The 24,118-nt window shown below is 38.3% G+C and overlaps 1 protein-coding gene across 1 annotated transcript in view; it reads left to right on the plus strand.

The window, feature by feature from the left end:
• Positions 1–24,118, plus strand: part of Myo9a (myosin IXA) — a 171,134-nt gene that overhangs the window by 9,175 nt on the left and 137,841 nt on the right. The window lies entirely within an intron of this gene.

Below are 24,118 nucleotides of genomic sequence, written 5' to 3' on the forward strand. Positions count from 1 at the left end.
TTTGGTTTTTCAAGACAGGGCTTCTCTGTAGCTCTGGCTGTCCTGGACTTGTTTTGTAGACCAGGCTGGCCTCTAACTCACAGTGATCTGCCTGCCTCTGCTTCTGGAGTGCTGGGATTACAGGTGTGCACTAGCACTGCCCAGCTTTTTATTTTTTTTAACACAAGGGGGAACGTTCTGGAGACTGATGACATCTTCATAAGTGATTTTCTTTCTTTCTTTCTTCTTTTTTTTTCCTCTCGAGACAAGGTTTCTCTGTGTAGCCTTGGCTGTCCTGGACTTGCTTTGTAGACCAGGCTGGCCTTGAACTCACAGTGATCTTCCTGCCTCTGTCTCCCAAGTGCTGGGATTACAGGTGTGCGCCACCACGCCCGCCTCATAAGTGATTTTTCAATCATTTTTTTCTCTGAATAATGTTTGCAACTTTATTTTCTTTTAGTTCTGCCCCTTCCCACTCTCTGTTCACATTCCCCACCCCCATGTAGTGCTAAGATGAAAGGTGTGAGCTACCACTATCTGGGATTTTTTTTTTTAATTTATTTTTTTATTAAAGTTACTCACATTGAAAAGTTTAAAAGATAGAATAAAAAGGTAGACTATATCTGTAATCTGTATACAAGGTTAGCAGTGTTTGTTTCCATTGTGCTGTGATTTACAGGATTGTTTTTCATGTATGTTCATATTTTGTTGAACTTTTTTTCCCCCTTCCAAGACAGGGTTTCTCTGTGTAACCCTGGGTGTTCTAGAACTCGCTCTGTAGGCTAGCCTGGTCTACACAAAGAAACCATGCCTCAGGGGAGGGGGAATAAAACAAAAAAAATATCGGGCCTCACTGGGTGTGGTAGTGTCCAGCCTGGTCTACAAAGTGAGTCCGGGACAGCCAAGACAACACAGAGAAACCAAGAGAAAGGAAAAAAAAAAAAAAAAAATCTGTCCTCTAACTCAGATCACTTGCCTCTGCCTCTGGAGTGCTGGGGTTAAAGGTGTGCACCACTACTGCCCAGCTGCTGAGCTTCTTGAAAGTAAGTGACAAATATCATGACAAGTCTGCTTCAAAATACTTTGGAAAATATTTCAAAACTACTTATTTTGTGTGTGTATATGTGTAAGTGTGGAGGTCAGAGGAAGCTTGTGGGAGTTGATTTTCTCCTTCTCCCGTGTGGGTCCTGGGGTTGGAAGTCAGGTAGCCTTGCTTGGTAGCAGGCACCTTTACCTGCTGAGCCGTTTCCCTGGCCCAGAAGATGTTTTTGTTGTTGTTGTTGTTGTTACCCTCTCCCCTAAGGCATGGTTTCTTTGTGTAGCCCTGGCTGTCCTGGACTCCATTTGTAGACAAGGCTGACCTTGGAACTCAGAGATCCACCATGCTTGGCTAGAATATTTGTTAAGCATAGATATTTGTTACATTACTAATTTACCATAACTAATTCTTTAGAACAATAATACTTCTCCAGAAGTTAATTTATTGTATTTGTGCTTCATGGTGTCCCACTATTAGTGATTCAAGTTTGGCAGGGTTTAAGGTGGTATTTGCTATGATTTTGCATTTGAAAACTACTGTGTTTTACTCCTACAATCAGGTACACTAACTTATGGGAGTTATACTTTGACACTGTTCTTTACTGGTTCAATAATTGCCAATTTTTAAGAAAAAAAAAAAAACCTTTATTTTTATTTCATGTGCATTGATGTTTTGTCTACATGTATGTCTGTGTGAGAGTGTCAGATCTTGGAGTTACAGACAATTGTGAGCTGCCGTATGGGTGCTGGGAATTGAACCTGGGTCCTCTGGAAGAGCAGCCAGTGCTCTTAACCCCTGAGCCATCTCTTCAGCCCTAATTGTTCGTTCTCTGTAGTTTCAAAATAATGTACTTAGTAATGTTGAAGTTTCTTTTTCTTTTTGTCAGTAGAGTGTATTTTAGTAAGGATATATTTATTGTCTTAAAAAAAAAAAGGTAGTATGAACTTGTAATTCCAGCACAGGGGAGGTGGAGACTCTTGAGGTGTTTCTGGCCGTGTAGCTTAGCCTGGTTGGCAAGACTAAGGCTGTTGAAATATGGTAATAGTAAGGGCCTTTCCTAATACCCGCCCTAGGCCCCAAAAATTGACACAGAGATCTATTAGATTTATTCAACAAGCACTACGTAACTGAGCAGATACTCACCTATTCTAGCCTGTCTGCGCTAGCCTGGCGACTTCCCAGCCACCTGCCCTTTTACCTGCTGTCTCGTCTCACCTTGGCCTTCTGCTGAATCTCTGTGACCTTATGGTGGCCTCCTCCTCTCCCTTCTTCCTCTGGTTCCTACCTGAGGCTTCTCCCGCCCCCTCGAACAATTTTTTATTAACCACAGCAAAGGGTATACAGAGAAAACCCTGTCTCAAAAAACTAACTAAATAAATAAAATTTGAGGTCATCATAATAATTGCAAAATTAAAGATTGTTTTAGTCATAATTAGGTTTCATTGTAAATCTATCCATTATGCTAATTACCCATTCTAGTTTTGATGAACATTTGAATTGATTTCAATCTCTTGTTCTTATGAGACACACAAATGATAGAATGGTGAGTATGCTTATATCTTGTAATAGCACATGGTGTTTGCAGATATTTTTCAAAATGTGTGTGGGAAGAATTGCTCACAAGAGTAGATAGATCACAAAGAATGAACAAATTAAAATTTAGATGACAACAGAAGTTTTAGTTTTAACTTTTACCAACATAGTATGTGGTCTGTATCCACCTCAACACTAGATGTTATAGATTCTTTAATTTTTGCCAACTGAGAGTATCTCATGATTTAATGTTTCATTTCCATGATTATTATTGAAACTGGACATCTTTTCTACCTTTTGTTTTGTTTTGTTTTGTTTTTTTGAGGCAGGGTTTCTCTGTGTAGCCCTGGCTGTACTGGACTCACTTAGTGCTGAGACTAAAGTGTGTGCCATCACACCAGGCTCTTTTTTTTTTTTTTTTTTTTTTTTTTTTTAAAGATAGTCTTGTGTAGTTAGGCAGCTGATTTTTTTTTTAAAGGGTTTCTGAGACAAGGTTTCTTTGTACAACAGCTCTGGCTGTCCTGTGCCAGGCTGGCCTTGAACTCACAGATCCATCAGTTTCTGCCTCCCTCTTCAGTGCTGGGATTAAAGGCTTGTACCACCACACTGGGCCAGGCAGCTGATCTTAAACAGGCTCTGAAGCCTAGATTAGTTTAGAATTCCAGATACTATTGCCTCAGCTTCTTGAGTGCTGAGATACAGGCATGTATGTACCTCATTATTTGAATTTCTTTTTGAAAATTACCTGTTCAAGTTGTTTACTTAATTTTTTTCTATTAAGGGTTCTGTCTTTGTTTCACTGATTGTGAGCCATCATGTGGTTACTGGAAATTGAACTCAGGACCTTTGGAAGAACAGACAGTGCTCTTAACCTCTGAGCCATCTCTTCAGCCCCTATTTCACTGATTGTTATATTTGTAGTACCTATATTTGTTTCTGCCCCTCGCTCCCGCCCCCTTCCTCCTACCCCTTAAAGAAAAAGCTCAGGCTGGCCTCAAACTTGCTATATAGTTGAAGATGACCTTGACTTAATGATTTTCCTGCCTCTAAAGCCTTATCTGAGCCTTCCCTCAGAACTGTTGTTACAGATGCATGTTGCCTTGGCCAGCTTTTTATTTTGGTTCTGGGGGTGTGAAATCATGTAGTCATGCTTGCTCAACAAGAACTTTATCCAGGGAGCCATCTCTCTAGCCCTATATATAAATGACATTTTTGGATCCAGCTAGAAATAGCTGTATCTTCAAGATATGATTTTCTAATTATAGGTAAATAATATCTTTTATATTTTTTAAATTGTAGAATTACAGGTTATCTTTGGGTTCTTTGGATTTTTGTAAATTTTATTACCATTGGGCCAGGTGTGGTGGCGTAGGCCAGCGCTGAGGACGCAGAGGCAGGTGGGTAGATACTGAGAAGTAAGATTACTTGGAATTACATGGACCAAGTGTGTAAGAAGCTGCCACTCTCTCTTCCTTAGTGCTTATGCCCTTTTCATTTCTAGTACCATCCCAATTTTTACTAGTATTTGGTAGTGTTGTTGCTTTGCAATTTTACTATCTAATAGCTATGTGGTACACTCTCAGCGTTTTATTTTTTTCAAATGATGTATGCTTATTTACCATCTATGTGTCTTCTTTTGTTTGTTTTGTTTTCTTTTGTTTTTAGGCAAGGTTTCTCTATGTAGCCCTTGCTGTCCTGGACTTGCTTTGTAGACCAGGCTGGCCTCCAACTCATGGAGATCAATTTGCCTCTGCCTCTCAAGTGTTGGGATTAAAGGCATGTGCTACCACACCTGGCTCTATATGTCTTTTTAAAAATGGGAGCATTCAGATCCCCGTACTTGCACATTATTAGTAGATTGTTTTTGTTGAGTTTTAGGGTTTTTTTTTTAGTTTGTTTGTTTTTGTTTTTGTTTTTTGTTTTTTTGTTTTGTTTCTTAAAAAATGTTTTGAGTACTGGTCTTTTAGGGTATGTATGTTTTGAGAGGAAATTTTTTTTCTGGTTCAGACTTACATTTAAATTTTTAAATGGTGTTTTTGGCAAAATATAAGTTTTTAGGGCTGAAGATATGGCTCAGTGGTTAAGAGCACTGGCTGCTCTTCCAGAGGTTCTGAGTTCAATTCCCAGCAACCACATGGTGGATCACACCCATCTATAATGAGATACGATGCTCTCTTCTGGCATGTAGATGTACATGCAGATAGGGTATTCATATTCATAAATAAATAAGATTTTAAAAAGAGTATAAATTAGCTGGGCATGGTGGCACACACCTTTAATCCCAGCACTCGGGAGGCAGAGGCAGGCGGATCTCTGTGAGTTCGAGGCCAGCCTGGTCTACACAGTGAGTCCAGGACATCCAAGGCTACACAGAGAAACTCTCTCTTAAAAAAACCAAAAAAGAAAAAAAGAAAAAAAGAATATAAGTTAATTTTAATGAAGTTCTATGACCAAGTGCATCTTTCACGGTTGTGCTTTTGATGTACTCTAAAAAATCACTATTAAACTTACACTTACTAGGGGAGTCCCCTTATGCTGTTATGCTTTAGGGGCTTACATTTTTGTATTTTATTCAACACCTTTCCTTTTGTCTATCAAAACTTGCTTGAATGTTACTTGTGTGGTTCTATTTCAGGGGTTCTTTTCGGTGCCATTGACCTACTTGGGCATTATCTTATTAGCTTGATTTTATTAGCTTTTATATTAAATTCTGTGGTATCTAGTCCTGTTTTCTTTTATTATGGTGTTAGCTGATTTTAATCTTTTACTTTTTTTTTTTTTTTTCCAAGTCAGGGTCTCTTGTAGCCAAGACTGGCCCTGAACTTGCTATATAATGGAGGCTGGCCTTTAACTCCTGAATCTTCTACTTCTACTTTCCAAGTACTGGACTTTTGAATGTACACCACCATTCCTGGCTTCTTTTAAAAAGAACTTCCTAATAAGTTTGTCCATATCCAGAAAGTAAATATTTCCCCCTTGAATGCTAGGGACTGAACCCAAAGTCTTTGAACATACTAGGTCAACACTGTCACTGAATTATACCTCCAGACCTTTATTTTATTTTATTTTTCTGTTTGAGATGGTTTTGTTACGTTGTTTGTATTCCTTTAGACTTACTCTGTAGTCTGTTTGGGCATTGGACTTCCCACCACAGGCTCCCAAGTAATGAATTATAGTTAGTTACTGTAGGCCCTATCTTTGATGAGGTATTGCTAGGGGTTATATTGAGTCTATAGATCAATTTGTGTAAAATTTGCATTGTAGAGATACTTAATGTACAGCTGAGCATGGTGGCACACGCCTTTAATCCCAGCACTAAGAGGCAGAGGCAGGCGGATCTCTGTGAGTTTGAGTCCAGTTGGTCTACAAAGTGAGTCCAGGACAGCCATGGTTGTTACACAGAGAAACCCTCACAGAGATTCCCCCTGCCTCTGCCTCCCAAGTGCTGGGATTAAAGGCGTGTGCCACCATGCCCAGCACATTATTTTTCTCTTAAGAATGCTGTTTTATATGTATGGGTGTTTTATATGTATGGGTGTTTTGCCTAATGGTATGTTTGCTCATTGCCTTCATTCCTGATGCTCGCAGAGACCAGAAGAGGGTGTTGATCCCTTGGAGTTGGAGTTACAGACAGTTGTGAACCTCCGTCTGTGTGCTGGGAATTGCACTCCAGTCCTCCAAAAAAGCTTTACTCCATTGTTCAGCACCCAAGTTTGTTTGTTTGTTTGTTTTTTTAACCTTTGATTTTCCACAGAAAAGCACACTTTACCTATTTAGTTTGTTTTTGTTTTGCTGGGTTTTAGACCTGTGGGTTTATGTATGAATTTTGGAAACGTTCTACAAAGTTTCTTCAGTGCTGTTCCATTACCTTTATTTTTTTTCTTTTCAGATGCTTTGGAACTGTCTCACCAGTCTCACTCTGGTCCTTACCCCCTTTTGTTTGTTTCTATGCTTTATTCTGGATACTGTCCATTGCCTTTTGAATTTGAACTTACAGTGTGTGTGTGTGCGTGTGTGTGTCTGGTTAAGCCTATTCAGTAAACCTTTCATCTTAAATATTCTTTCTTTTTTTCTTGTCACAGTAAAATGTCAGCCAGTATGAAGCCAATAACTGACACAGGGAGACTGAAATGTACTTTAAAGCTGCCAGCACTACGCCGGGCAGAGTCTAAACTGGTACAAATCTACTGGTAAACTAACACACTACTCCACACCCCATCACATACATATATCCCAAGCACTTAACTCTGCGGTCCTCGGAGACTTCTCTTTCCTTCCCTGTCAACTGTCAACCACCTTCCTTCTCTCAACTCTCAGTCTTGGCTCTGCCCCCTCTCCAGAAGTCCTGCTTTCCACTTCCTGTCCTTCTGCCCAGCTGATTGGCTAAACAGCGCTTTATTGACAGTTGTTACATCCACTCAAGACATTCCTCTACACTTTTTTTTTGGAGACAGAGTCTCTCTGTGTAGTCCTAGAACTTGTTCATGTAGAACAGGCTCATCTTAAATACTGTATATTTTTGGCTGTATTTTACTCTTTGGCTCTTTTACTTAAACTTATACTTCTCTGCTAAAATATATCAAATCGTTTCCTTTTTCTGGTGGTACATAAAAAATATTTGTTGTGAGACTTATTTTTAAAGTCATTTGATTTGAGTCATCAGTGGCTTTGCCTTTTTCTCTTGATTTTGCATCACACTTTCGTGATTCCTTAGGTACCCTGTAATTACTGTATATGAATATTATAAATGCTAAGAACAATGAGAGTAAAATTTCTAACTGTTGTTTCTTGGAAAAAAGCAGATTAATTCAACTAAAAGGGTTTTAAGCTAATGTATTTTATTTATTTTTGACCTGGAATTGTCTTATAACTGTGTTATAACTATAGTTAGTTTTGGTTTTAATTTATGTTATGTAGATTCAATTTCCACTTTGTAACAAAATTTGCTATTTAAGTTGTGCTAGTTTTGCTTTATGCATCTGTTGTTGGCTTTTCAGTCCAGGATTACTTTTTATTCCTTGTCCACTCTTTGATTGGTATGCAAGGATTTACACTCCAATCCAAGTACTAGCCAGGCCTGACTCTACTTAGTTTCCAAGGTCACATAGGTGGAATCAATTCAGAGTGGTGTGGCGGTAGACTGGTTGCTCCATTGGGAAGACTTTTTAGTTTGTGTTTTGGTAGCTTTGCTTCTGGAACTCCTGAATTTTAGTCTGTCATGTTGGTCTGAGGGTTGATTGTTAGCCCCTTTGCTCACCTTGAGTTTAAGAGTTGAAGGTAGTAATTTTACTGTTTACCTAGAAAGGGTGTGTTCCTGTCTGGATTTGAGCTTGTTTAGATTTTTTTTTTTATTCTCAGCTCTCAGATGAGTTTTACAATTTTGATTTTGTAGTTTATTGAGCCCTTTCTTTATCTTACTATAAATGAGATAATTTGTTATCTCATTATTCAGTATTCAGATTAGAACGATATTTCATTAATTTCTTAATTTGTATAGATTCAAAAGCTACTGCCATGCACTTAATAACTAACAGAATTGCTTAAATATTCTGCCCCACCCCGTTTCCATTGAAGATGATAGAAGCTACAAGAGTTTATGGTTATTTTATTATTATTATTATTATTATTATTATTATTATTATTATTATTATTATTATTATACAGTAATAATGCCTTGCCAAATCTTCCTTTCTGTTAGTTATTTTTCCCATAAGATTTCAGGTTTTAAAAAGGCAAGTGATGTGGAAAAGTTTTCCTTTGCTTTTTGGGTGTGCTTGTGTTCTGATTGAGCTTTATTTAATTGGTTCCATGATTATCAGAGCATCACTGCAACTAGAAGCTTGTATACAAGTAAATTTCTGTTTATAGCTGCTTTCATAATGTAAAGGCAGACTAAGTAGTTGGGATTGAGACCATATTATCTGCAAAAACATAATACATTCACTCTATGAATGAACTTCACAAAAAACTTAATGACTTTGGAACTAGCTAGATTTTGATCAAATAGCATTTCAAGTTAGGTAAGTACATCACATTACACAGTTACTGCTTTCTATCTGTCTTTCCAAAAATTTCATGGAATGCTTTTGGATTTGTTAAACTGTAGTAGTGAGTTAGTTCACATTCTCCCTGTCAGTGTTGTCATTTCTTGATGGTTTCTTTCATGAGTACCTACCTCAGTTTTACTTGTAAAAGTTGTCCAACTAGGGAAAAATCACTGTATGTTAATACATTTTTTAAGTCCCCAAGGGCTTTGCTGTGAAATTGTCATGTCAAATATTGCTAAACAGTTCATCCTAGCCATACTCATGTGTTTGTTTCAAAGTGTAGCTCTTCCTAAGCTATATTTTTCTTTCAGTAGTTCAGTTTATGCTTATGATCCTCATAAAGCAGTCTCTTGAGTCCCATGATTATAGGCATGTATATTACTCCCAGCTTTTGGTCAGTTTTTTCAGAGATTATCTCCTTACTGTATTTAAAGATACATTCTATTGAGACAGGAGTGAAAGGATATGTAGGCTCAGTGAAACAAGTTCACTATGAGAGAATGTATAAGATATAATGGTTATAGTACCTAATGTATTTTTTTGTTTGTGGTTTCTTTTTTCTCGAGACAGGGTTTCTCTGTGTAGCCTTGGCTGTCCTGGCCTTGAACTCACAGAGATCCCGTCTGCGTCTCGAGTGCTGGGATTAAAGGCGTGTACCACCATGCCTGCCATCCCTCCACCTTTTTTTGACAGATTCTCTCACTGAACTTAGAGATCACCATTTTAGCTAGACTGGTTGGCCAGTAAGCCTCAGGAATCTTCTTTTCTCGGCCTTTCTCGGCCTGGGGGAACTATAGGCAGTCTCTTGCCTTTTAAATATTGGGTCTTCAAATCCCAACTCAGGTTCTTAGTTTGCATGGGAGAGCACTTGGACCAATCATCTCAGTTCCCAAGTGGAATATTTCTTACTATTTATTATTTATATATCATTATCTTTTTTAAATTAAGAAAATCTTATTCATATAGGTATTTTGTTTACATGTATGTCTGTATACCATGTACATTCCTGGGTAGCCTGCCAAAGGCAGAAGAGTGGATCAGATCCCCTAAAGCTGGAGTTACAGATGGTTGTGAGCTGCTTAGTGTGGGACTTGAACCCTAGTCCCCTTGGAAGAATAGGAAGTACTCTATAGGAAGACCATCTTTATAGGCCTCGTTATTATTTTTTTTTAACAGAACAAAAAATAGCTGTGTGGTGGTACATGCCTATAATTCCAGCACTTGGGAAATGGAGGCAAGAGGATCGGAAATTCAAGGCAATCCGTAGCATTTGAGGATAGCCTAGGATACATGAGACTGCCTTAAAAAGTAAATAAGAACAAAAAGCAACAAAATCAGAAACTCTTCTTTCTTTTTTGTTTTTGTTTTTTTTGAGACAGGGTTTCTCTCTGTAGCCTTGGCTGTTCTAAACTTGGCTTTGTAGACCAGGCTGGCTTCGAACTTAGAGTTCTACCTGCCTCTGCCTCCCAGGGTGTTGGGATTACACATTTATTTTTACATTTATTTGCAAGTACACCCACCCCCTCTGTGTGTGCACCGCGTGCACATGTGTTGTGGGCACACAGGTAGAGTTTGGAGGACAACTTACAGGATCCTTCCACCATCTGGGTCTTGTCTTGAGCCATCTTTCTGGTGACCTCTTTTATATTTAGAATGGAACCCCAGACTATACAGTACTGTGTAATCTGATTTCTTAGTAAGTCTGACCTCATCATTTCATTACTTTTGTCCTTGGCTTGAAACCACAGTGATTCCTTTTCATTTCTCAAAGTTTCAAATTTGTTTTTGGCTGAGACATTTTGTCGTCTTCATTCCTCTTAGCATGAAGCACTGCTCCATGTGTTAGTATAGATTTGGCTCCTCCATGCCTTATAGGCTTTCCTGCCTTGGAGAAGCTACTGAATCCCCTGATAATTAAAATAGCACGCCGGAGCTCCTTAGGATAATGGTAGGCAAGCAGTTGCCTACTAGCCGGATCCTCAGGGTGGCCTGATTTTGTCCTGTCTGAGAGCTGAAAGTAGTTTTCATATTTTTTAAGGGCTGTAAAACAAAAAACAAAGAAAAACCTTAGCGTGAAAGACTGTGTTCCCCAAAGTGTAAAATATTTACTATTATCCTGTCATTTTACAGAAAAGTACTTTCTGAAATTAGTTAATTTCTTTCCTTGTTTTGCCCATCATATCCCGTTCCATGCTTTTTTGTTGAGTCTTGGAATGTTGAGTGTGTGAAAGAACTGAGCAAAAATAAAGAGCATTACTTGGGAGGCAGAGGCAGGTGGATCTCTTGAGTTCGAGGCCAGCCTGGTCTACAAAGTGAGTCGAGGACAGCCAAGGCTATACAAAGAAACCCTGTCTGGGGTCGGGGGAGGAAGGGGGAGGGAGAAAGGTCAGAAAAGCAAGCAATAAAAATGGTACCTGAGACTTATTCCAAAGTAGATAAAGGTGGTTTGTTAGGCAATCAGCTCATATGACTCTGAACAACTCTCACAATTATATGTATGTGTGTATATATATGTATATATACATATGCATATAGAATATGCAAATGTGAGTTTATAAGTATACTTCTTAAATGTTGAGCTGATTAACAGTACACATCTGAAAAGCCACATGCAGACAACTCCATTATGGAAGCATATGTTCCACAGAAAAACCATATGATGCTGAATATTAATGTTTTGATGCTTATTTTATAGTCAGTGTTGGCAAGTAGACAGCTTGGTATTGACACCAGTAGCTTGAAGAATTTCACATTCTTACGGATCCCATTAAAGTAAAGCTGAATTTTTGGCTCTGCCATAGACTACAGCAAAGTTAGTGAATTTATTAATTAGAGATAAGTAAGGGTGCATGTATGCTTTAGATTTGAAGATGTACAAGCATTTAGTGAAAGGGACATGTATGAAGTATACATTACATCCCCTGAGCCATTCTAGAGAGAGGATACTTTCAGGATCTTTATAATAACTGTGTGTATATGTAATTTTGTCTTTATAAGTTTCCAAGAATGTAATTTACACAGTTTAAAGATTAAGCAAACTTCCAAAGCTAGAATTTAAAATTAAGTAAAAGCTATGAGGCTACTTTTCTTAAGTACATGAATTACTTAAAGATTTTGCTTTTGTATCCGGGTGCGGTGGCCCACCCCTTTAATTCCAGCATCTGGGAGGCAGAGGCAGGCAGATCTCTGTGAGTTTGAGGTCAGCCTAGTCTAGGACAGCCAGAACTGTTATACAGAGAAACTCTGTCTAGAAAAACTTAAAATTTTTTTTCTTTTGTAAGTGAAATTGTAAGGTGACTCTATGAGGCATATTGTGTAGGTTTAGGAATAAGAGAGGTGTACTAATACAGTTAAACTCAGGATTACAGATATTTGGTTCCCAAGCAAACATATTTTATTGTTTCAGACATCATTATTTAAGATGTCTTTAGGAAAATGAACATTTTTGAGTCTTAGGCAACTGGAAACACAAACTAGATACGAAGGTGAGTGGGTTCTTTCCATTTCTCCATCTTAGTAATTTTTCCTCGTTTATTGTCCTGCCTCAATTAAGTATGTCTTCAGCAAGACCTCCAAACATACATGAGTAGCTATGGATGTTTTTTTAATAGTTCTGATTATTATTATTATTATTATTATTAATTAATTAATTTATTTTTTCTGAGACAGGCTCTGTGTAGCCTTGGCTCTCCTGGACTCACTTTATAGACCAGACTTGGCCTCTAAATCAGAGACCCATCTGACTCGCCTCCCTGAGTGCTGGGAGTACAGGTGTGCCACTGTACCCGGCTAGTTCTGATTCTTATGACACATCAGAAGAAATGCTTAAGTAAGTGCAGGGTAATCTGAAATAAATTTTAGGATAAAAATAAAATATGAAGAAAGTCACTGTCTTATTTTGCATCACTTCTAATTTTGTTTTTCATTTCCTGCTTTCTACTCTAACCCTGTCTTGCCTCACAAATGCTAAGCTCTACCCAGTCCTGGTCTGTTGCTCACTTCAATAGTTGTAATAGTTTGACATTTACTGTATAACCCCTCTTCCTTTTTAAAAAAGCTTGAGGACAAATTATTGTTACAGTCTAAAAGAGAAGTCCAAAGACAAGAAAACTGCTTGGAGGAAGGATACAGAGAAAACCATGATTTTCTGAGTTAGGCATGAAGGTTTGGTAAGCAGCCACATGGTAAAAGGAGGGGGAGTAGGAACTTGAGAGAAAGAATAAAGAGGTCCTAAAGTGTCAGGAAGTTCATATTCATATTCCCCCTCCCCCCTCTCTCCTTTTAGTTTTTTGAGACAGGGTTTCTCTGTGTAGTCTTGGCTGTCCTGGCCTCACTTTGTAGACCAGGCTGGCCTCAAACTCACACCCAGCTCTCTGTTTCTTTCTGAGTCTCTGTGTGTATGGTGTGTGCATGAGTGTGTATGTATGTGTTGGTGTGCAGGCTAGAGGGAGGTTTTGAGTGTCCTCTTGTTACTGTGCACCTTATTCCTTTGACGTAGGGTTCTCTCAACCTGCAGCTCATTTTTCATCTAGCATGGCAGCCAGCAAGACTCAGCCGTCCTCCTGTCTCTACCTGCTTCCCTCTCCAGTGGCACTGGAGTTAGAGGTGTGCACAGGACCACACCCAGCCTGTTATATGGGTGCTGGGACCAGAAGTCAGATTCTTGTGGTTGTGGGGCATCACTGAGCCATCTCTCCAGACCTTATTAGGGTCTTTTAAGCACAAGATTATATTGCTTATGTGTAGGGATAATTTGAGTTCTTTTCTGATTTATGTTTCTTTTTTTTTTTTTTTTTTCTTGCTTTACTGATTTGCTTGATTTTTAAAGCACTGTATTAACTAAGAGTGGAGAAAATGGACATCCTTATCTCATTCCTGATTTTAGAGGAAATGGGTTTGGTTTTCCCCAATTGAGAGTGACCCTGGTGTATTAGATACTTTCCTATTATTAGTGATAAACCACTGTGACCAAGGCAACTTAAAGAAGGAAGAGTTTATTTGGGGCTTTTGTTCCAGGGGAATAAGAGTACATCATCATCACACCGGGAATCTTGGAAGCTCTTTGCTTACAGCTTTCAACTTCTTTTTTGGTCTAAAGTCCCAGAGTCCTCCACATTTATCCAAAACACCACATGGTCAGGTCTGTCATAACAATAGCCTACTTTGTTTGGTATTAGATACCTACCAGTTGCTGTCATAAAGCACCACGACCTTGGCAAATTGTAGAAGGAAGGCTTTATTTGGGGTCTTTGGTTCCAGAAGTTAAAACTCCATCACTATTACAGCATGGATCCTAGTAACAGGCAGGCATGGTGATGGAGCAGCAGCTGAGAGTTCACATTTTGATGCACAAACAGAAATCAGAGAGGCACATGAGAATGAATTGTTTTTTGGAAATATCAGAGCCCACCCCAGTGACATAATTTCTTTCACCAAGAACATCAACTGGGGATCAAGTATTGAAATGCCCAAGACATATTATAGGAGACATCTCATTCAGATCACCACACTTGGCTACAGGTTCCATTTATATCCTTTATTATGTTGTTAGGTTGCCTCTATTCTTAGTTTCTTCAGTGCCTTCATTATGAAAGAACGTTGAACTTTATTAAAGGTCTTTTGTTCATCTAATGAGGTGATCATGTAGTTTATATATTAATTTGCTAATTTAGTGAATGATCTCTTGATTAAGGTATTGACTTTTTTCAGTTAATTACTGAATTTGGATTGCAAGTTAAGGTTTTGTTAGTACTTTTGGGCAGTATTACAATGTTGACTTCCCTTTTGTCCTTTTTATTGATTTAGAGATCCTTTTAGGATTCTCAAGCATTTAATCCACCAGGATAGCTGATAACATGCCTTTCATTTTAGCTCTTGGGAGCTTGAGACAGGAATATTGTAAGCTTGAGGGCAGCCTAGGTTACACAGGGAGACTGACTCAGAAAAGAAACAACACAACAAAAAATACTCATTTTCTTCTTACTAAAGAAATTGGGTAGGATGGGAAACTTCCCCCTTCTCTGAGGAGAAGAAAAGGGAGAATGTGGGAGGAGAGGTGTGGCGAACTGGGAGGGGGGCTGCAATCAGGATGTAAAGTGAATAAATAAATAAAAACAACAACAAAAAAGAAATTGGGTAGGAATGAATGGTGAAATGGCTGAGTGGGTAAAAGGTATTTGCTGTTGAGCTTGATGACCTGAGTTTGATTCCTGAGACCCAGATGATGGAAGGAAAGAATTGACTTCTGCAGGTTGTCCTTTGACATTCACACGCACACCTTGGCACATGCCTACCCCCAATTATACACATAAAATAAGTAATATTTTTAGTGTTTGAGATTTATTAGGTTATATTCCATAAGGTCACTCAGCTCCAATTGCACAAAATTTTAGGGATACCAACTAACATTGGTGTTAATGTGCCATCTTTTTTCTCCAAATGCCCAACATACACACAATATAACAAAACTTTAGAAAGATAGAGCCAATGTCCATGCATTTAGTAGCATTTATTTCATGAAATCCAGTGCTCTTATTCACTAAGTGCCTACATCATCATCTAAAAAGCTAGACAGTGTCACCTGTTATTGCTGAAAACAGTCATTGTAGGAAGTCAGACAGAAGCAGTGTGTAAATGGTATAAATAAAAATAGAGATTAGGGGCTGAAGAGTTGGCTCAAAGGTTAAGAGCACTGGTTGCTCTTCCGGAGGTCCTGAGTTCAGTTCCCAGCTACCACATGGTGGCTCACAAACATCTATAATGAGATCTGGTGTGCAGCTATACATGCAGGCAAAGTATTGTATACATAATAAATAAATAAATGTTAAGAAAATAGAGACCAGATGTGATACACTCCTTTAATCTAGGTACTCTGGGAAGTAGAAGCAGTCTGTGGGTTCAAAGTGAGTGCCAGGTCAGTGAGGGCCATACAGGGAGACACTGTCTTTAAAATAACAAAATAGACAAAGTTGGTAAAAGGGGAAAACGAAGCAGTTCAATAAAAAGATTAGCTTAAAGCTGGGCCTGGTGGTGCACGCCTTTAATCCCTGCACTTAGGGGGCAGAGGCAGGCAGATCTCTGAGTTCGAGGCTAGCTTGTCTGGCCAGCTTGGTCTATAGCCCGAGTGCAGGGTAGCCAAGGCTACATAGAGAAACTTTGTCTTGAGATTAACTTAAGCAATAAAAATGTTTCTTAAACTGACATATGTATTAATGTATAGGTGAACTGCTTATTCCTTTTAACACATTTAAGATAAGTTTTAGATTTATTTTCATGCATATGAGTGTTTTGTCTGCATGTGTGTATGTGTGCCCATGTACATACCTGGTACCTGCAAAGGCCAGAAGAGGGCTTGGGTTTTCTAGAATTGGAGTTACTAGATGGTTTTGTACTACTTTGTGAGTTCTGGGAACTGAGCCTGGGTTCTTTGCAGGAGCAACAAGTAGTCTTTTTGATTTATTTAGTTTTTATTTTTGCAACAAGTACTCTTAACTGCTGAGCCATCTCCTTTTCCTCTCACATGTGTGAGAGGAATGAATATTCTTGATGAAATCATGGAACTCTCTTACATTTTAATGGGCATTCTAGACTTAATAACAAGAATATCAAATAAAATAATAAGTTTAGATTCTGTATCAAGTTCTCTGATTAAAAAGGAAGTCATGGAAAGACCCCTCTTTCCATACAGATAAGCAGATGCACATTGGAGTGTTATCTTAATTAAAAATTGTTTTATTTCTTTCTATTACACTATTAAAATAGGATTAATAAGGGAAACCTTCTTTTTAGGAGTCAGTATTTGAACAGAATCCTAAATGTGTAGACATGAAAGAACATCATAAGGTGATAGCTTTTGTCTTTTACCTTGTTTGAGACTGTTTCTTGCTGTTCACTGCTAAGTACAGTTGGTAAGCTGGTTTGCTCATGAGCATTTGTGGCCTCCCCTGGCTGTACTTGTCGTAGGAGATCTGAAGTCAGGTTTCTTAGCTTGTGTGGTAAGAGCTTTACTCACTGCCATTGGGTCTCTGTGAGTTTGAGGCCAGCCTGGTCTACATACAGAGTGAGTTCCAGGATAGCCAGGGGTAAACAGAGAAACCCTGTCTAAAATACACACCCAAACATCTTAACAGTTAAAATTTTGGAGCGCAGATCTACTGTTGCATTAAAATCATTTTTTAATAATTTAGATGGGATTATAATTTAAAAGATCATGTTTCATATTCTGTGTCATTCCTCATCCTTATACCCTCAGCTTTACCTTTACTTTTTCTCTTCTAAATCTAGTTAGAGGAACATTATAAACTGAATTATAAAATTATTCCCGATTGACCGAAGCAACTGTCATCATATTGATGTGTGTTAGTATTGTGTTATTTCCTCCCCACTCCGTGTGTGTGTGTGTGTGTGTATTTGTGAATACCTTTCAATTATAGTTGTAGTTTCCAAAACCAAATTATATTTCTCAAAATTTATTTTTTGGCAAAGTGAAAATTAGTCTAATACATTTGCTTTAACTTATTTTTGGACTTCTTTGAGACCTGTTACAATTTTCCTAGAATAATGGTGACATTAATTAACCATTTGAAATAATTCAGTTACCCTCAAATGCTGCCTTGAAGTTTATTTCACTTAATTTTATAGAGAAAATACTTGACAGAAGCAACTTACAAGGGAAGACCTGATTTTATCTCAGTTTCATGGTGAAGGAAGCATGACAGCTGAGACTGTCTGTAGTGATAAGAGTTTCCAGTACATGCTAATATCAGGACACAGAGGTTTTGACCAGAAGAGGAGCCAGCCTTTAACCCTGAAATCTTGCCTACCAGTGAGTGACCCACCACCTAACGATTCCACAGTCTCTCCAGACAGTGCTACTGTCTGTGAGACAAGTGCGTGAACCACATGAGCCCATGGCAGATGCTTCCCATTCAGATCTGTCATTCTGTCCCTAACCCCCTTAGGCTCATAGCTAGCTATCTCATAATGCAAATGCATTTGATTTTCTTCTCAGCCAATTTTCAGGATACAGAATACACCCGAATTAATTGCCAGGACATAACATCAATAGTCTCTAGTCCATTTCTCTACAGTCCCTTTTCCTCTCTGAAACCTTCAGCATAGTCTGTACTGTTTGCAATTCTGTTGACATTTTGTTATTCTCTAATGTGTAGACACACGTTACTCTGTGAAGTATTCTAAGGCTTCTTTAGCCTCCAGCTTCATTGTCTTCTATAAACACGCACATAAACGCCCAAAAATCCAACAGTCAAGCTTATCACAGAAATGACTTCACTATTTGGTTCCAGTTTTCTATATTAAAATGCATTTCTCATTGCTGGGATAAATATCTGTCAGAGCAGAGCAATTTGAAGGAAGTTGGCTGTGTTTTATGTTGCAGTTTCATGGTAGGGTAGGTATAGTTACTAGACTACGTCTTTAATGCTGGGAAGTCTACATATGAGATAGCAGAGCTCAGCGCCTTCCTTTATATAGTAAGATGAGGCCTCGTGTAATTTAGGCTGCCCTTAGACTCACTGTATGCCAAAGCTGGCCAGGAACTCTTGATTTTCCTGCCTCTACCTCCTAAGTGTGAGGATTATAGGTGTGTAGCACCATACCCACAGCTGTATATCATGTTTAGATGACTCCCATTTCTCCATGTTGACTTGAAATATGATCTTTAGCCTAATGGACATTTCAGGGTGTGTGTGTGTGTGTGTGTGTGTGTGTGTGTGTGTGTGTGTGTGTGTGTGTGTGTGTGTGTTTTGTGTATGCTGGTAGATGTTTATTTCATCTTCCAGAAAATTACTGTTGAACTTAAATAAGGCAGTGTTCATTGAATTTGCTCCTGGTGAAAACTGTAAAATGAAAACTGAACCCCCAAACCCTGTTCTGACCCATTTTATATATGTCCTTTATATATAATTTTTTTTTGTTTTTTCACTTTGACATTATGTATCAGCTTCCATATTTCTGCACAATTGATATTACAAGTTTATTATCCAAATAAGCTTAATCTTTTAGTTTGAATAGTGAATTTGACTGTTAGAGGCTACTGCCCTACTTGATTCTGTTTGTCTTTCTAAGTGTGGGCATCAAAATAATGAAGGAAGTAATAGTGTTTATGCAGGTGTATTTTTTGCTTTTGAGGCTCAGACTTTTGGAAATTAGAAATTTGAGTTACAAAGGATATTTATGTTCTTAGAGTGTTATACTAAAATGCTATATGTTATAATGGGTTCTTCTAATTATAGGAAAGAGGAATCCACCTTTAAATGGTTCAAAGAATAAAAGGGCACTTTTAGAAGCTCAGTGGTTGAACTTGTTTATTTAGGGCATAATTGGACTTATTGGCACAGATGTATTGATAAGACCTTACTGTATGTGTTAGTTTCATTTCTCTGTTATTCCAGAGAAATTTCTGTGAATTCAGGGTTGGTGGCTGTCAGCAGTTTTAGCTCTGTATCATTTTAGTTTAGCAGTCTTATTTTTTTGTTTGTTTTGTTTTTGTTCTTTGAGACAGGATTTCTCTATGTAATCCTGACTGTTCTGGAGCTCACTGTGTAGATCAGGCTGGCCTCAAACTCAGAGACCTTTGTGCCACTGTCTCCTGAATGCTGGGGTTAAAAGGATGCACCATCACATCTGGCCTATTTTTTGTTTGTTTTTATTTTACTTACTTTATTTTATTTCTATTTGATTTTCAAGACAGGGTTTCTCTTGTAGTCCTGGGTTTGCTTTGTAGACCAGACTGGCCTCAAACTCACAGCAATCCGCCTGCCCCAAGTGTTGGGATTAAAGGTGTGCGCCACCACACCTGGCTGGGCTCTTCTGTTAAAAAAGAAGTTTCTGAGTTTAGTTGTTGGGCTGTTAGGTATGTCTGTAGGTATTAAGTCATAGCTATTTAGTGCATCTCTTGGAGCAGTATAGGGCATAGCCTCACTGTAAGATGCACTTCGTAACTAGAACTTGCTAGCTAAGTGTATTCACTTTCATTACTGAGAAGAATCTGCTGGTTAAGATAACTGTAGAAAATAAAGAAAAGAAACTGAATACTGATTATTATTTCAAATTTAAAAAAGACTTAGCTATGTACATGCATGGTGTGCCCTCAGAGTTCAGAAGGTGTTGGGTCCCCTGGGACTGGAGTTATGGTTACTTGTGAACCTCCCAAGTGGGTGCTGGGAATCAAACCTGGTTACTCTGGAAGAAGAGGCAGTATTCTTAGCCACTAAGCCATTTCTCTAGCCCCTAAACTTACCAGCTTAAAGGCATGATTGTGGTTTTAAACAAGCAATGCATAAGCTGGGTGTGGTGGAGCCTGCCTTCTTAATCCTAATAGTTAGGGAGGCAGAGGCAAGCAGTTCTGTGAATTCGATGCTAGCCTGGTCTACAAAAGCAAGTCGAGGACAGCTAAGGCTACACAGAGAAACCCTATCTCTAATAACCAGAAAATCTCCAAACAACAACAACGAAACAATAAATAGATTTGGTGTGTTTGTATGAAAAATATTGTATAAGAAGTGTACCCACAGAGCTAGATTCTAAAACATACAAAGCCATGTAATAAATGCTGTGGAAGATACAAAGTAAAAGTAATGTGAATGACATTAGTCTGAAAATATTAGGCTGATTAGGCTTCTCAAGGATGAATAAGGAAGTAATAGGTCTTAAAACAATTAAGAATTTTAAGTGGGCACCATAAGATCTGGTGAATATGAAAATTGAACTGAAAGATACACAGGCAGGCATGGCGGTACATGTGCACGTCTTTAATCCCAGCACTCAGGAGGCAGAGGCAGGTTGATTGCTGTGAGTTCAAGGCCAGCCTGGTCTACAAAGCGAGCCCAGGACAGCCAAGGCTAACACTGAGAGACCCTGCCTCGGGAAAAGAAAAAAAAAAAGTAAAAAATATAATTAAAAAGTATAACAACATAATGCCATGAAAGGGAGATAATGCCAATAAGATATCATTTTTCTTTTTGAGAAATTTATTTTTGAAAGAAGGGCTCAGTATTAGACCAGCCTGGCTTTGACCTTGTAAGGATTTTCCTGCCCCTGCTCAAGTGCTGGTGTTGGCAGATGTGTGCTACCATGCTCAGCTATGTTGTCAGTTGTTTATAGTACTGATCTACAAGCCAAGACACATCAAAGTGCAAGTTGTCATATAATCACCATCTGTTTGCCTTGGCACATCCTCATAAAATAAATACATAAAAAATATAACTAAAACATAAGCCACTGGTTGTTATGAAATATGTTCTGCATATACAACTGAAAACTAATTGATACTCAGAATAAAAATATAAAAAAACCTCATTAAGGAAAAGACAACTTATAAAGGAAAATAAATAAATAAATAAACCAGCAGCTGAAATGGCAAATGAAAGATTAGAGTGACCCAGACTTACAATAATCAGAGAGATGCAAAATAAAATGAACTAGCCCTTTTAAATCTATTTTGATTGTGGTGGTGGTGGTGGTGGTGTGTTGCATCACAGCACCCATACAGAGATCAGCAGACAACTTAAATGAGTTGGTTCTTTCATTCTATCATGTGGCTTTCCTGTCATCAGACTCAGGTCATCAGGTTTGGGGATAAGCACCTTTATCTACAAAGCCTGGTCAGTAGACTTCATATCACACTTCAGAATGCTAGACCCTCAATTTTGACAATATTAATGTTAGATAAAGAGGCAGAATATTTGAACTCTTTCACACTTGCTATTGTTTGGACAGGTGGTTTTTGTTTTGTTTTTGGTAATACCTGAGTGTTAACAGGTATCCCCAAATTACATCTTTCACTGTTGTGCACAATGCTCAAAGAAAGTTTAGCAGAAATATGTGAGGATACATATACGAAAGCTTAATTAACCTTACTGTTTTAGTGTAGTGTTGGAAATAGTTTCAGTATTCACTGAAAGGAAAATGTGCAATACTGTGCAAAATTATGTACTGGGATATGATTTGGCATTTACTTAACTTGAATGGATCAGCACACTATTAAGTATAGTGTGATATTAGTTCTTAAAGGTGAAAAACACGAAACAGCGCCAGGCATGGTATCGTATGCCTTTAATCCCAGGACTCCGGAGGTAGAGGCAGTTGGATCTCTGTAAGTTCCAGGGCAGCCTAGCCTACAAAGTGAGTCCAGGACAACCAGGACTACACAGAGAAACTCTGTCTTGAAAAAAACAAAACAAAAAAGAAAGAAAGAAAAAAATCTAACCCGAAACTGTTATATATAATTTATGGAAACTTGCCCAGGTAATAAGCATATATCAACATAATATCAACCTCAAGATAATGGTTATCTTTGTAGAACAAAACAGCAAGTGTGTAGCTGTTGTAGACTTGTTGAATTTGAGCCGTGCATACATGGCTACCTTTTATGTATTCATTTGTTAAGAGGCCATCTAGGTTAAAAGTAAAGATAATTTCTTGATCAGAGGTCTTTGCAAAGTATGTGGTAGCATAAGATTAAGGTAACTGAATTTTTTATGTTTTAGAGAAGAGTATATTAGGGACTAGAGAGATGACTCAGTGGTCAGGAGTGCTTGTTATTTTTCCAGTGGAACCCAGTAATTTCCGTTACCCATGTTTGGTGGCATGCAACTGCTTATGACTCAAGGCCAAAGGGACAATGCTTTCTTCTGGCTACTTCCCAGGCTCATACACACAAATACACATGTACATATAAATAAAAATTAAGATAAATTGCACATTAGCATAGTAGCAGATATGCCCAGAATTTTGGAGGTAGAGGCAAGAGAGTCAGGAGTTCAAGGTATCCTTATATACATAGTGACTTCTAAGTCAGTTTGGCTGTATAAGATCATGTTTTAAGCAGAATTTTAAAAAATAATATTTCTGTGTTTTAAAAAAAGATTTATTTATTATGTATACAGTGTTCTGCCTGCATGTACACCTGCACCAGAAGAGGAAACCAGATCTCATTACAGATGGTTGTGACCCACCACGTGGTTGCTGGGAAATGAACTAAGGGCCTTTGGAAGAGCAGACAGTGCTCTTAACCACTGGGCCATCTCTCCAGACTCCTCAAGCAGAATTTTTTAAAACCCTTATTTTTATGTTGAAGGATGAAATAAGTGAAATGGGAAATATAACAGTATTTTTGTGGGGTGTGTGTGTGTGTGTGTGTGTGTGTGTGTGTGTAGGTGTGTGTGTGTGTGTAGGTGTGTATAGGGGTAGGACAGAGGGTCCTCTCTATTTTTCCATACAGGGCTTGTCAGTGAACCTGAGCGCACTGATCTGGCTGGAGAGGCTAGCTGCAAAGCTGCAGGGACTCACCTCTGTGCTGCTTCTGCTTCTGAGGGTACAGATACACACACCCTTATGCCTGGCCTTTTATGTGGATTCTAGAGAGCTGAACTTGGGAGACAGGAACTGTACAGATTGAACCATTCCCTTAACCCAAGTGTGTATTTGTTTTAATTTGGTGGTTTCTAAATTACAAATGAAGATGAAAAGCTTTTGTTACTCTTAGAAAGGTTATAATGGGACTGGAGAGATGGCTCAGAGGTTAAGAGCACTGGCAGCTCTTCTGAAGGTCCTGAGTTCAATTCCCAGCAACCACATGGTGGCTCACAACCATCTATGATAAGATCTGGTGCTCTCTTCTGGTGGGCAGGATGTTGTATACATAATAAATAAACAAATCTTTGTTTGTTTGTTTGTTTGTTTGTTTTCAGACAGGGTTTCTCTGTGTAGCCTTGGCTGTCCTGGACTCACTTTGTAGTCCAGGCTGGCCTCGAACTCATGGTCATCCGCCTGCCTCTGCCTCCCGAGTGCTGGGATTAAAAGTGTGCGCCACCATGCCCGGCTAAATAAATAAATCTTTAAAAAAAAAAAAAAAAAAAGGTAACTTTTTTTTTCTTCTGATAGTAGCAGAAGGATAGAGAAGAGATAGAAATAAATTGTTAGCTAGAGAAACCATTTGAAGGAAATAATTTTTTCAGTCAGTTGTGAAAATTGAAGTAATCAATCTGGAAGTAGTGTATGTGGAAATTTAGAAATTGTAAGGATAGTAAGAATGGAACCAAGTTGGTAAAAGTAGAACCAGTAACACTGAAGGACTGAGCAGGGTTACACTAAGTTTTGTAATGGTATTTACATGTGTAATTTTGTCAACTTAGCTCAGAAAGTTAAGGCTATGATCTTGAGTTGATCCTACTAAATCAGGGCCAGAATTCCTTGAAAATATCTAAATAGCCGGTTCCTCACTCATTTCTTGCTTATAACTTTAATTTTTGTTTCCTCCTTACCTTTACTGTTTAGTGAGTTTCTCATTGATGGCATTCATTCTTGTTTCTCTGTTACCCTTAAAATGGTTTGTGTGAAAGATGTTAATTAGTTTTGTGTAATTATTCTGTCTCTTTAATTCAGTCTTTAGTGAGATTCTTGAAAGATACAGCAGAAAAGTAATTTGTTTTTACTAATTGGATTACTGCTGAATAACAAATTAGTGCTACATGTTTTTTCATATTTGTGCATTATTATT

The sequence above is a fragment of the Acomys russatus genome, chromosome 14 (genome assembly GCF_903995435.1).
Source record: "Acomys russatus chromosome 14, mAcoRus1.1, whole genome shotgun sequence".
Lineage (NCBI taxonomy): Eukaryota > Metazoa > Chordata > Mammalia > Rodentia > Muridae > Acomys > Acomys russatus.